Consider the following 12328-nt stretch of genomic DNA (forward strand, 5'->3'; position numbering starts at 1 on the left):
TTAGTTTTCATTATTCCATCCTTTGGAATCGGTGCTTTATTTTTCCCCAAGGGAATGGGGATATTTTTTCTTCTAATTTTTTAAAAGCAGATCTTTTGTTTATGTCACAAATGTGACCTTCACCATCATTAATTAAGATATTGCCCTGTGTTATGGCCAAAGGGCTGAATACAAGTTTTTAAATGGAAAACTGCACCAGTGTCTCGTTTGTTTAATAATAGTCAATACATCTAAGGCCCAAACATAGCTAAGAAACCCATTTACTTTCTCTAGCCACTGTGCCATTGTCACTTAGTTTATGCTACCATTGAAAATTTAGACATATAGAAAATCTTAAATGTAACATCTGAAAAGAAATGGTAAAAAATTAACTTGGCTTACATACTGTCCTTGCCTTTCAGGGAGGAAGAGATTCTGCTATAAAACTGGCTTCTGACATACACTGGGTTTGACCCATCTGCTGGGTAGACTAAAAGGATAGCATTTTATAGGCCTTTTATGGGGTATTAAAAATCTGAAGTAGCCAAGTTTTCTCATGGAAAAAGTAAAATATTTAAGGGTTTGGTCAGAGACACCATCTGCATGGGAATGACCCCAGACAGTGCATGAGAGACATTCTTTCTTCTAGTGCCATTATAATTCTTTTAAATATTTATTTCTGGAATATAAATTCTGCTGAACACTGAGGTCTTTTCTCTGGAAAAAAACATACAATCACTTTACACCAGTGTCGTTGCACAGCGGAATATCCAAGTCCCTTTTGGAGAAACAAAAGGATTCTGTTATATAAACAAGTCACTCTGCTGAATTATAAAATAAAAAAACTGCTAGTTGAACAACTATTCAACTATGTGTGAGCTGAAATTCTGCAGATCTAGTGAGAAGCAGAAGCACTATTAAAATGAATTGGTTACAAACAATGGAAATAGTCCAGAAGTCACATTTAGAAATATGTAGCATTTGCTATAACTTTGTTTTTAGATCACTTTGTTCTCATTTGTCTTTGTTTGGATTGTTAAGATTTTAATAAGCTTCTTAAGAAGATTGGGGATGGAAACCCACATGGGGAGATCACCTTAAAGTCCAAGAACATACAAAAAAGTTCTCAAATTGCTGGGTGAAATAACAAAGCAGGATCAGTTTATACTTCTTACATAGCTATGAAAGCTTTTCTGCTTGATTATTTCCAGACAGAAGAAAGTTATTAAAATCCACCAAGGAAGAAAAAGTCAACGTTTATATGAGTTTATTTAAATAAAACTTATTTTTGGACCTCGGTGTATTACTAGTGAAATATAAAAGAGTAAGTCTATATCGTGGAAAGTATTGCTTGTCAAGGAGGATGTAGCAGAGGCCCTCACTCTTTCACACTGACATATCAGAAGGTACTAATCAGGACTTGTCTGAGGAAACAATATTCTTTGAGGATTAAACTGTATGTAGACCATCATATATATTACCAGTGTCCAAATGCAGGTATTTGTATCACTTTAAACTGTAGTGTCATTCCAAGGATATAAATAGGCTTGGAAGGATTAGATTATTGGAAGGATTAGATTGGGATCAGTGTCAGCTATTATCCATTCCTCCTTCCACACACACATCAATTTACAGAGGGAAAGGTTTTTAAAATATTGTAAAATATGGTTTGAGGGTTAATAAAAACGTAATGGGAACAGAGGTCTGGGGTTGGGGAGGAGAAATAGCGTAACACCTTTTGGGCCTCCTAAGCAGAGCACAATCCCCTCTGTGGAAAAGACCACCACTGCAGGGAGTCTGTACATCATGTACTGATTGGCTGTCCTGTCATTGTGCTGCCCTCGTAGCAGCATTTAGTGGAAAGACTCCAGGGCAGAATAAGGATGTGGCAAAAGGTTGCTGGGAAAGGACTAAAGAAAGAGGAGCTGGATTAGGGGCAGGAGCAGGCACTGATAGTGTAAATCTGCCTCTGTGAGCTCTGTGCTCCCACAAGGGTTTTACTAGCAGGGCCCAAGTTAGGGCAGCTATTGAGCTACGTACCTGCCCTTTTCCCATGCTCCAGCATTTCAGCCAATGCAGGGATGAATATGGCCCACCATTCCTGCCCTGAAGTTGTGGAGATGGCTTCATTATAGTCCTCTCATCCAGCCTCCTGGCCAAATCGCATCCCTAGCACCAGGTCATGCAGCTTGCAGGGCTCCCTATGGATCCTGTGGGGAGCCCCACAGGCTGTGGCCCTGCATGGTACATTGGGCCTGCAGGGCAGCATGGGGCTGGATCCCAGTACACAGGGGCTAGGCACAGTCAGGCAGGGGTGGCATGCAGTCCTGGAGCCCAACCTTGGCTGGACAGGGGTGGCATGGGACCCTGGAACTGGTTCCCATGCTGCCTCCACCTGGCTGGGCTCAGGAACTGGGGCTCCACACCACCTCTGCCCAGCCCCTGTGTGGCAGGATTGGGCCCTAGGGATCCCCACTCAGCCAGGATTGGGCTCTGGCTAGGTGGGGCCTGATCTAGGCATGTGGGGACAGCGTGGAGCCCAATCCAGCCCACAGGCAGACCCCATGCCATTCATCTGGCCTGCAAGGCCAAAACTGTGAGCATCACTGTTGTCGCCTATGGACTGGAATAGGTTTTCATCACTGCCGCATAGGGTCTTTACTTCCCATAACTCTCAAAGTCCCACTTGCTCCTTTGAGAAACTGGTAAATTGTCCCTGCCCTGTGGCTTGTGAAGCACTCTTCATTGCAGGGCTGTCCTGACAGGGCCCCTACTGCAATGCAGCTGCACCCCAGTCCAAAGAACGATCATTGACTCTCCTAACCCTGTGGTGACCATCTCCCATCATAGGTAGCATGATTAAACAACATTGTGCTCCGTTTTTATTTGCAGTCCTACTGCAGTCCTCTCTCAAGCAGCAGCAGACAACCAATAAATGCAACAAAATCATTGCAGATCTGCTGTGTAGGGAGGTCATGGCTCAGAGGGACCACACAAAGGGAGAGAAGCTATTCTGCAGCCGTCTTCTCAGGCTGTATTGAAGAGGTCTGTGCACAACCTACAGAAGTCACTACCCTACAGTCTCTGTAGGGCAAACACCACAAACCCACTGGGCATAACCCCTGGATGGATTTGGAAGCACCTCATGCTGAGAAGCCTAATATAACCCATTCAGCGGTCTCCTAACCCAAAGCTTGTTTACCTCAGCTTCTTGCAGGGGACTAAGATGTTACCCTGGGTCCTCACTTAGTACAGCCTTTATTAAAATAATGAGGGGGCTGTCTGGATAAGGACTAAGAACAGCTGGACTAGACTTTTTTTTTCCAATTTTCATTTCTACAAGTGAGACCAGATTTGCTCCACTCTTCCTGGTCCAAGATTAATGTAACCAATGTAATGTTACCGTAAATTATCTGGTGATTTTATATTTTCTGAATGAAACACCCCCCCCATAAAGCTGGCTTACAGTGCAGAATACAAAAGACCCATTATTAAGCAGCACCTCACATAAGAAGTGCATTACACCTGTATCTCGTGTTCTTTATTGCTTTTGGGAAGAAATTTAAGGTTTTTGATCTAAGAAACCCTGATGCTTTAAATCCTGGCAAGCTGTCAAGCCACCTCGGTCTTTACCTGTTACAGGAACACCTGGTATCACCTCTGGTGTTCCCCAGGAGTCCTTAATTTAAATGAGAAGGGTATACAGTGAGGGAGGCAAAGGCTACAGTGGGGGACCATGACAATTCTTCCCTAGCTTGGTCTGAGAGACCCTGCAATGACTGGCTTCCAGGCTATCTGCATGCCCTATGCATTTTCCCAAGCCTTCCCTAATGAAATGAATAGGGGACGGACTTGTGGAGGGATGAGGGAGGAAGAGGGAAGAATCTTAATTGCAGTGGGTGGGGCAGTTTTTCCCTTTTGTGGCTATCAGATCCAGCCAGATTTAGAAAGGTCTTTATGGTCATAGACAGTGGCTAGAGTTCAGCTCAGAGCCTTTATTACATTTAAACAAATATACTTGACCATAGGCTGGTGTAGAAAAGAGAAGAAAGGAATGCTGCTTGCACTGAAAGAAAGAAGCTTGTTTGCAGTAACTACTTCAACAATGTTTTTGAATAACTGGAGCAAAACTAATAAGGCAGAACAATTCCCAGCACTTCCCTCTGGTGCTTTCCAAACTTCGCTTTCACTCTGCGTTCAATACAATATTTTCTTTATGCGTAAGAAGTAAACGTTGATATTTTTGTGTATGTATTATTGTTCCCTTACCTTCTTCTGGTATTTCCCTAGGAAAATTCAGTGACAGCTTCTGCTCTTCCCCCTCTCAAACTTTTGATTTATTTTTTTAAAGGTTTCTAAGTTTTCCCCTTTCTTTTCTTTTTTTTTTTTTTTTAATTTTACGTGTAAACTTCAACTATTTTTGTCCGTGGCCATCGCTCACATTCCTTCCTTTTCCTCTGCTGTTTCGATTTTAGCTGCTGCTTCCCTTTCACTCCTGCTCAGTTAATTTAGTTATTTGTAATTATTTCTCTTTCTGTTTACCGGGCATATATTTTTTCCTTGGAAGCTGCTGCATAATCCTTTGGAGTCAGTGTAATATGATTCCAGCCCAGCTTGCTCTGTGCAAATCTATTGGCGTCATGGAGCTTGGCAGCTACAGCCCTGAGCAATCAACTGATAGAATCATCGGGCCAGCTCAGCCCTGCGAGCTGACTAACTCCACTTGCTGTCTGCCCTGTGTAGCAACAGATAAAAAGCAACTTGGGGATGCCCTGGTTGGAGCCAATTACAAAAAGTGTTTTTTCGGCAACTGGCAATTCAGATCCTCTGTGTCCTTAATAAAACAATCATTTCTTCTTGAACAATGATATATACATTAGATAGATGCAGAGAATGAAAATCCAGACACTTCAAAGTAGGCACAGCCAGCTAGGAAGAGCAAGGGAATGAGGAGCAGGTCTCTTGCCTTCTACTCCCAGCTTTGCTACTCACTTGGGATATGACCCTAGGCCAGTTGCTTAATGGCTCTGTTACTTCTGTTAGTTGTACAGAGAGAATGTCATTTACACTACCTACCTCCAAGGGTTGTTGCATGGTAGATCATCCATATTTACAACGCCACTCCAACCCTACTGTAAGCTATGTTGAAATTCTTGATTGAGAGGTGGTACAAAGAGTCAGCGAAAGTATACGTGCTGATAAAGTGCAATCGGAGTTTTCCTGTCCAGAAAACTGCAGGCTAACAAAATAGCTTTACAGATAAGCAAGAGATAAACCTAAGTTCACGGCACACTTCTTATTTATATATTTTCAGTGTGTGTCCAACAGGGAGGCCATCTTGTATTCAATGCCAAACTGTAATTTTAGCTACAGATGTCCTCAAGCTGGGGTCAGGGTTATTAGCTCCCTCCCCTACTTCCCATTAACATGATTAGGCCAGACTTGCCAATTATTCCTTTTCTTCACTTTACTTTTTCTCACTTTATTTTTAGAAATTCAGCACTGTAAATGTTTAGATTCCTCACTGCTCCTCTGTAGCCAGCTAAATCGAATCTTTCTTCTGCCTCCAGTTTGCAAAACATTATATTCATACCTCTCGGATGAGGACCTAGATATACTGTAATCAGCATTTTAGGTCTTCAGAACCCTTTGTCTGTCTGTCCACGCCTATTAGTCAAGACAAGTCAAAGGCTCTTGTTTGTACTGGTAGTAAGCTGCCCCTTTAGTCAGAGTAGCCAGCAGAAGCTCCTCAGACTAGTGTAACGCCCACTCCACTGGCTTCCTTCTCACTTCCAGACACAATTCAGGACTCCAATCCTAATTCTTAATGCTTTCATTGGTCTGGGACCATTGAGGCCTGGAATCTGTTCCTGATCCAACTCTCGAGTTTCTTATAAGCCTTTTGGGTTGCTAAACATGTCCCTGCTTCTATATTTAAGACAGTCATAATGAGTTTGCAACCAGTGCAGCTCTGCAAGCAAAACAAGCCAGAAAGGTCTCAGAAGGCTTTTCCCATGTTCTGTTCCCAGTGTCATTCAACTAAAAATAATACAGAATAAAAATGCACAAAATTAGAATATGTGCACCTGGCTCTTGAGCCGCCCAGCCAGGTGAGTATTTTCCCCGAGTGTCTTCAAAACCCCTTTTCTCTCCAAAAGAGACTCTTTCATTTGGGAAATAGAGTCCAGCTACTCCCAATGGATCAGCTGCAGTGACTTTCTCTCCTACTCTACGGTGGAGCCAGGGAAATAGTCATCTCAGATAAGCTTCCCCCAGAGCTCTTACAGCTACTTCCTATTTTCCTGTGTTTTGGGGAGTGTGATTCTTAAAATCAGGAAATTACCCAAGAGGGAATTAGGATCCATAGGGACAAGAAGCTGACTGGGTTGGTGAAACATTGAGGAGCCAGTGTGGGGGTCTGGGCTGTGGACTCCCCCTTGGGAAAACTCTACCTAGCCAAAGTCTAGCTGTTTCCAGAGCGTAGTATGACACTCATCTTCCCCTAGGAGCCTAACTACTATGACAGAGGATGAAGCATGAAGGAGACAGGTTACACAGAAGGAAAACACCCAAGTATAAGCAACTGGACGAGAGGATATCAAGAGCAGAGTCCATGTTGAATAACTTTTATGCTTATCTGAATATTGTATCTGGTGCCCAGATACCACAGTAATTGGCACCTCATAATTGCCATTTACAGAATAGGATTGGCACCCCCATAAATACCATAAAGAGGCAGTCTTGCCTCTAGGAAGCAGTAGCGAGTTTCTCATGCAGAACTAGCTGAGCAAGAATGAAAAGGGAAATAACTAGTACATGGGAAATATACCATATGGAAAAACAGTGTCTTTGCTCTTAGAATTAAAGCAGTCTTATATTAGCTTTAGGCCCCCTAAGGGCCCCAAACTACTTCATATTTGACTGATAGAAGGCTAGTTGATTGGTTAATTACAAGTAAAGTCCTCCTTTCTAGGAATGCAAGGGTGTTTCAATTTCTCTTGGGACCTCTTTGACCTCTCTGTGGAAGCTGAAACAAGGGCCCCAGTTATGAGGTTTTCTTAAAACCATTTCACAAAAGCCACTAAACAGCCACTATCAAGTCTTCAGGAGTCTCCTGGACTCTATATGGAGGTGGAGATAGTTAAAATACTCGTAATATGATATCTCAATTCCAAAAAGCGGGAGGAAATTCAATGGCAATTTTGTGTGGATTTTTTTGTTCCATTTTGAAGCAATAGTACTGAAATATTTACCTCCAAATGAGAGTGTGCATAGTGTAATGCACAAGTTTATTTGACTGTTCGGAGTACACTTGCTTGGGGCATGAGTGATCGCCTTTCCATTGTACAACAAAAGGCACTGATTAACCCTCAGAGCTAAATTGTCTTTCCTACAAAATTATCCAGGGAGGGGACAAAGTACTGCTGGAGCTATAGGTCAGCTTATGAGTTTACCCTTTATTCTCCTCTGAGAAAAAGACTGAAGAATGCAGATGCTTCAGACTGTATCAAACCCAAGGGTCCACACGCACTCTTATCCCAATAGTCGATCACAGTGAATGTGCCTGGAGTGCCACACGTCTCCAGTTGATCATGTGTTTCTATTTCTCACAGGAAATCTGGGACTGTTTTTGCTCCCCACTTGAGGCAGATCTGGACCCAGGATCCCTAAGAACAAAGAGCATGAGCCTCTTACCAACTGAGATACATGACCAAACCACTAAGGTGGAAGCAGTAGTATATACATTAGTCTCTGTAGATGGGTCACAAATGGGAGACATACAATTTATGCCTCCCTCCAGAGTTGGGCCTATGACATGTAGAAGAAATTAATTTTTCTGTTTGTAAAGCTAACTTCTTTAGTTTTCAGAGCAGTATTTCTCCCAAGATCATATGAAAGCATACTACATATAGCATCAGCTCCCTTACCTTACTCCTTCCATCCAGCCATGACCCCAAATGGTGGAGCTTTGTGCAGTACCGTTTGTTTACAAGGACAAGCTTTCAGGTTGGGGTCCCTTTTGTCCCATTTTCTACCCTGTGCTCTGATCCATGCTGTACAGTAAATGGGAGCATCTGGAACTAAATTATGAGGACTTGGCATTTCATGGAGCCAGGCCTGTTACCAAGAATTTGCTGGGGGGTAAGGTGGTTACTGGTTATACATAAAGGGTCCTGGTCAACACAAGCTTAACATGGGAACTGGGAATGTAATCCATTTGCTGGCAAGCACTTTGGCAAAGCATTTCATATAAACTTAGTAGACAGGAAAGTTGCCTCAGTGCAATGCCAATAAGCTCCTCGGTAATAATACAGAAGTGTGGAAGGGTGTGCATTTTTCTGCTATATTTACCCAAGTGCTGCAAATAAATTAAAAAGCAAAGCAGAACTCAGCTTTAATGTATGTTTCTTAGGTTAAGAATTGTTAAGGTTAAGAACAGTGCATCCAGTTGTAACTCTGTTGAAAGCTTTATAGATCTCTGCTGATTTAATTAGAGTGGAATGCATGAACTGGAGTCATTATTACCTGCTTTGCCATGACACAACCGTATATAAGCTGCGTTCATATGACAGGAGTGTCCAGATTTTGCATCCACAACTTTGACAACAAAGCTGTGTTTGAAGTAAGGAGAAAAATACAACAGCTGCCCAGCCAATATAGCTAAACAAATGAAAACAGCCTTTAAGTCTTTCCCTGCCTCCACCCTTCCCAACAGCCTCATTATTGTAAATAATGCCCCACTGATTTGAAAATGCAATTTCACAACACAGGATGGATTTTGATACTTGCAATACAAGTGGTGCTTAAAGACTCTGCTCCCAAATTTTGAACTGAGTAGCTTATGCCATTACAGTCCCTCTTAGTGCTTGGAATTGTTTTCAAATAATGGACACAATGACTTCTTTGAAGAAAAACTGTAGCATAGCAAAAAAGTTCTCTCTAATTGCTGCATCTAAATTTGAAGAAAAAAGAGCATACTTTAAGACAGGTTAAGGTCTTAACACTGTATATTTTTTTAAATGGCACTCTCTAAAATAAAAAAAAATAAGATAACCATCACTGTCTGTGTTAGAGTAAGGTGAAATAAATCAGTTTCCCCCATTAAGTGCATGGGAAATCAGAAATTTTAAAAGCTGTTGTAAATAAATTATGACAATTATCTTAAAGTATCATTTAAAATAAGGCTCTGATGCTGCCAGTATTTATGCATGTGAGCAACTTTTCTGATGGGAGTGAAGTACAATGGTAGCAATCACTGTGTAAGACTCGTGTATACACGATTGCTGGTCACACAGAAGCCTACCTCTGTTTGGGTAATATAAAAGTTATATTAAGTATAAAAGTGAAATTTAAAAAACATAAAATGTAAAAATATGGAAAATATAGCCTCTTTTGCAGTCACTTTGAAAGACTCTGATTCCCAGTTCATAGCTCTGACTTGCCACTGCAGGCTGGTGAGCAGGAGTGTGGCTAGCAGCCAGGCCACCTGGGCTATATTTCTGCTCCAAGGGGGCCAGGGGGAAGCTTGGAGGAGTGCATCCTGCGATGCTGGAAGACTGCAGATTACTCATTTTATATCTGTGAAGCAGACTTAAGTTACTCTAACGCCAGCTAGGTAGCTGGCCCACAGTAACCCTTTCCTGGAATGGCGTAACATTGAGGCACTCGGAGCACTCCCATTTTAAATGCCATTAGTATGGTCTAACAGTAACATGTAACTTCACCCTGAGTCTTACAGCTCAAAGGACAGATTGATGGATGGGGCACCTGTAGGACAAAAACTGAGGAAGGCTGCTGAAGGTGGGGATAAAGTTACAGTGGTGCTAAGTGACTGCAAGCTCAGGTGTGCCAAGATTGGAGGAAGATGCAGTGGGCAGTTATATTTGTTATGTGGATCACTGGTAGCAGGGACTGACTCTGGGACCTTTGGTTCTAAATGTATTATTTCCTCCTGCCTGAACTAAAAGAGCCTTCCTTCTCTGTTAGCCAAGGTTGTAATGGGATCAAATAGAATATCTGCTTCAACCCAGTAGTGTAACAAGGGGTGGGTGACCATGGCACAAGCCTCAGGTGCCCACTTAAAAAGGGCATAGGAACAAGAGCTGCTGCTAGTCCAGCTGCCACTGTTGCCATAGCTGTTCAGCACCCTTGTTGCCACTGCCAGTCAGAGTGCAGATCCTGGTAGTTATGCCTCTGCCCTAAATACCAGGAGAGGAGTGACAGGTTCGGGGATGTTTAACACCAGCATATCTCAAATGTGGTGTCATAAAATGGGTGGTATTAGCTGGAAGGGGACAGACACTGATTCTAAAAGCCTTAGGCAGAGCAACAGCAGAAAGACTGTTTGCCCAGCCTTCAAGTGGAAGGGAGCAGAGGCTTTAGCTGACCCATGTAGGTGAGATTTATACATCTGCTGCACTAGAAACATTGGCCTTTACTCTCTGTCATTCACTGGAGCCCCTAGCTGGGAAATATTATTAAAATGCCATTAAATATTAAGAGAGACAACACAGCATCATTCACAGTTAGGGAGCTTCTGACACAGTGATGCTTCTAATAAACGGCTTTAACAATCAGTTTACATATATTCTTATTTCAATTATATGAATTAGTAAACAGTGGTAAAGCATTATGAAGATGAAAATGGTCGGGTGTTATCATGAGAGTAATATCATAATATCATAAATATCAAGTGTAAATATTTATTTAGCTCTCTAAGTGGAGAGGGGAGGTATGGAATGAGCTCAAGACGAGACCTCACTAGCACAATTTTCCAAGTCATGCTCATGGCTAGCTGTAGTGTGCTGTGCTATGCAAAATGCAGCTATGTTACTGGGAGAAGTGGGCAGTGCTTCCAGTGGCAGCTGAGGCATTACTGTTTGTATGATGTTAGCCCCTTGAGGCTCTAGCTTAGATCATGGCACCACTGTTGTGGATACTGCTGGGACACATGATGAGGGACAGTCCCTGTGCCAAAAAACACTAAAGAGGAGACAGTAGGTATAGAAAAGGTCTTGCCCAGGTCACACATCAAGTTAGTGGCTAAGCTTGGAACAGAACCCACATCTCCAGCCTCCCACTTCTGCATCCTGTGTACCAGCAGCCACAGCCTGTGAACAACAGCCTCTTGTGTGAATGTGTGTATTTTGTGGGACAAGGGAAAGGGAGCAAAGCATTGAACATTGTATTAAAATCTAAAGTCAAGGAAATCTGTCTTCCCTGCTCTCTCTGCACCCTGATCCTTAAAGGTCAAGTATGCTCTGCCAACCTTTTAAAACACACACACACAAATAAATTATGTAGGCTTATCATTGCTGTCATTGATACATTTTTTACTCTTCCAAGCAATGTCAGGAGGTCACAACATCTTTTAACTCTTGAGTAATGGATGGCCTTCCCCAAAAGCTTAAAAAACTGGCTACAGCCTATGTGCTAGGAACCGTAAGGTTCATTTTACTTCTCAGCTGCTCTTCCTTTGGGTGGGGGAGCACAAGCTGCTTCTGGAAAGATCTGGGTGGCTCACACCAGGATCTAAAGTATTATAATTAATCATAGTGATTTGCCTTGACAGGCATTTTGTCGCAATCTGTATCAAAATCTCTGCCTTCATTATGGTTCCCACTGCATCAAAATAATCATCATTACATTTTGAATAGTCTTGTTTGAAAAGGCTGCTTCACAGACTGGTGTGTAGAGAGATCTTTTCACTTGCTAGCCAAGTAAAGCCATATCTGGGATCAATTGCAGCAGCTGCTTTGTCTAGGTGAAACTGCACTATGGAGGTTTTAAGATGGAAAATGGAGAATTAGGTATACAACCAAACTGCAGGGTGGGATATGGAAGTGCACCACAAACTAATTGCCCAGCTAGAATTTGGCTCCTGATATTGTTAAAAGCCCCAAAGAGCTTTTAATGATTGCAAGCAGTCCAAACGTCCCAAAACATCTTTTCTTGCTATAATACCTTTGCCGGGGGGTTGACGAGAGCTGCTTCCACGTGGTGATCCCTGGAAATGTCTCTGATGGCCAAGAGCTCCTGAATCAACAAAAACACCAAAGTGCACAAAGATAAAGATACAACCCCGTTTTTGTCAAATGAAAGAACATTTGCAGTGGGGAGGGCAGCTACCTTGGCACCTGGTCCCGTCTTGTGGTCCAACCTACCTGTCAGCTCTTTCCTGGCCCCACCTCACTTCCAGTCTCTTGCCTGCCACGATTTTGATGTTACTGTACTTGTTGTTGGTGGGTGATCCCTGGGGCCAGGAGTAACTTCACTGTTCACTTTGCCTGCCTGGCCAGGGGAATGTGTCGTCTCTCAAGTGCTTCCCCTTTAAGGCTTCTTGTAGGCA

At 42.7% G+C, this 12328-nt stretch overlaps 1 protein-coding gene across 2 annotated transcripts in view; it reads right to left on the reverse strand.

The window, feature by feature from the left end:
• Positions 1-4554, reverse strand: part of TBXAS1 (thromboxane A synthase 1) — a 394179-nt gene extending 389625 nt beyond the window's left edge. For both annotated transcript variants that reach the window (XM_090043255.1, XM_090043254.1), the window contains exon 1: positions 4249-4554. The gene's annotated coding sequence lies outside the window, so the exon portion shown is untranslated. The remainder of the gene's footprint in view (positions 1-4248) is intronic.
• Positions 4555-12328: the final 7774 nt, after the last annotated feature.

The sequence above is a fragment of the Crocodylus siamensis genome, chromosome 4, assembly GCF_052110815.1.
Source record: "Crocodylus siamensis isolate JL-2025a chromosome 4, ASM5211081v1, whole genome shotgun sequence".
Lineage (NCBI taxonomy): Eukaryota > Metazoa > Chordata > Crocodylia > Crocodylidae > Crocodylus > Crocodylus siamensis.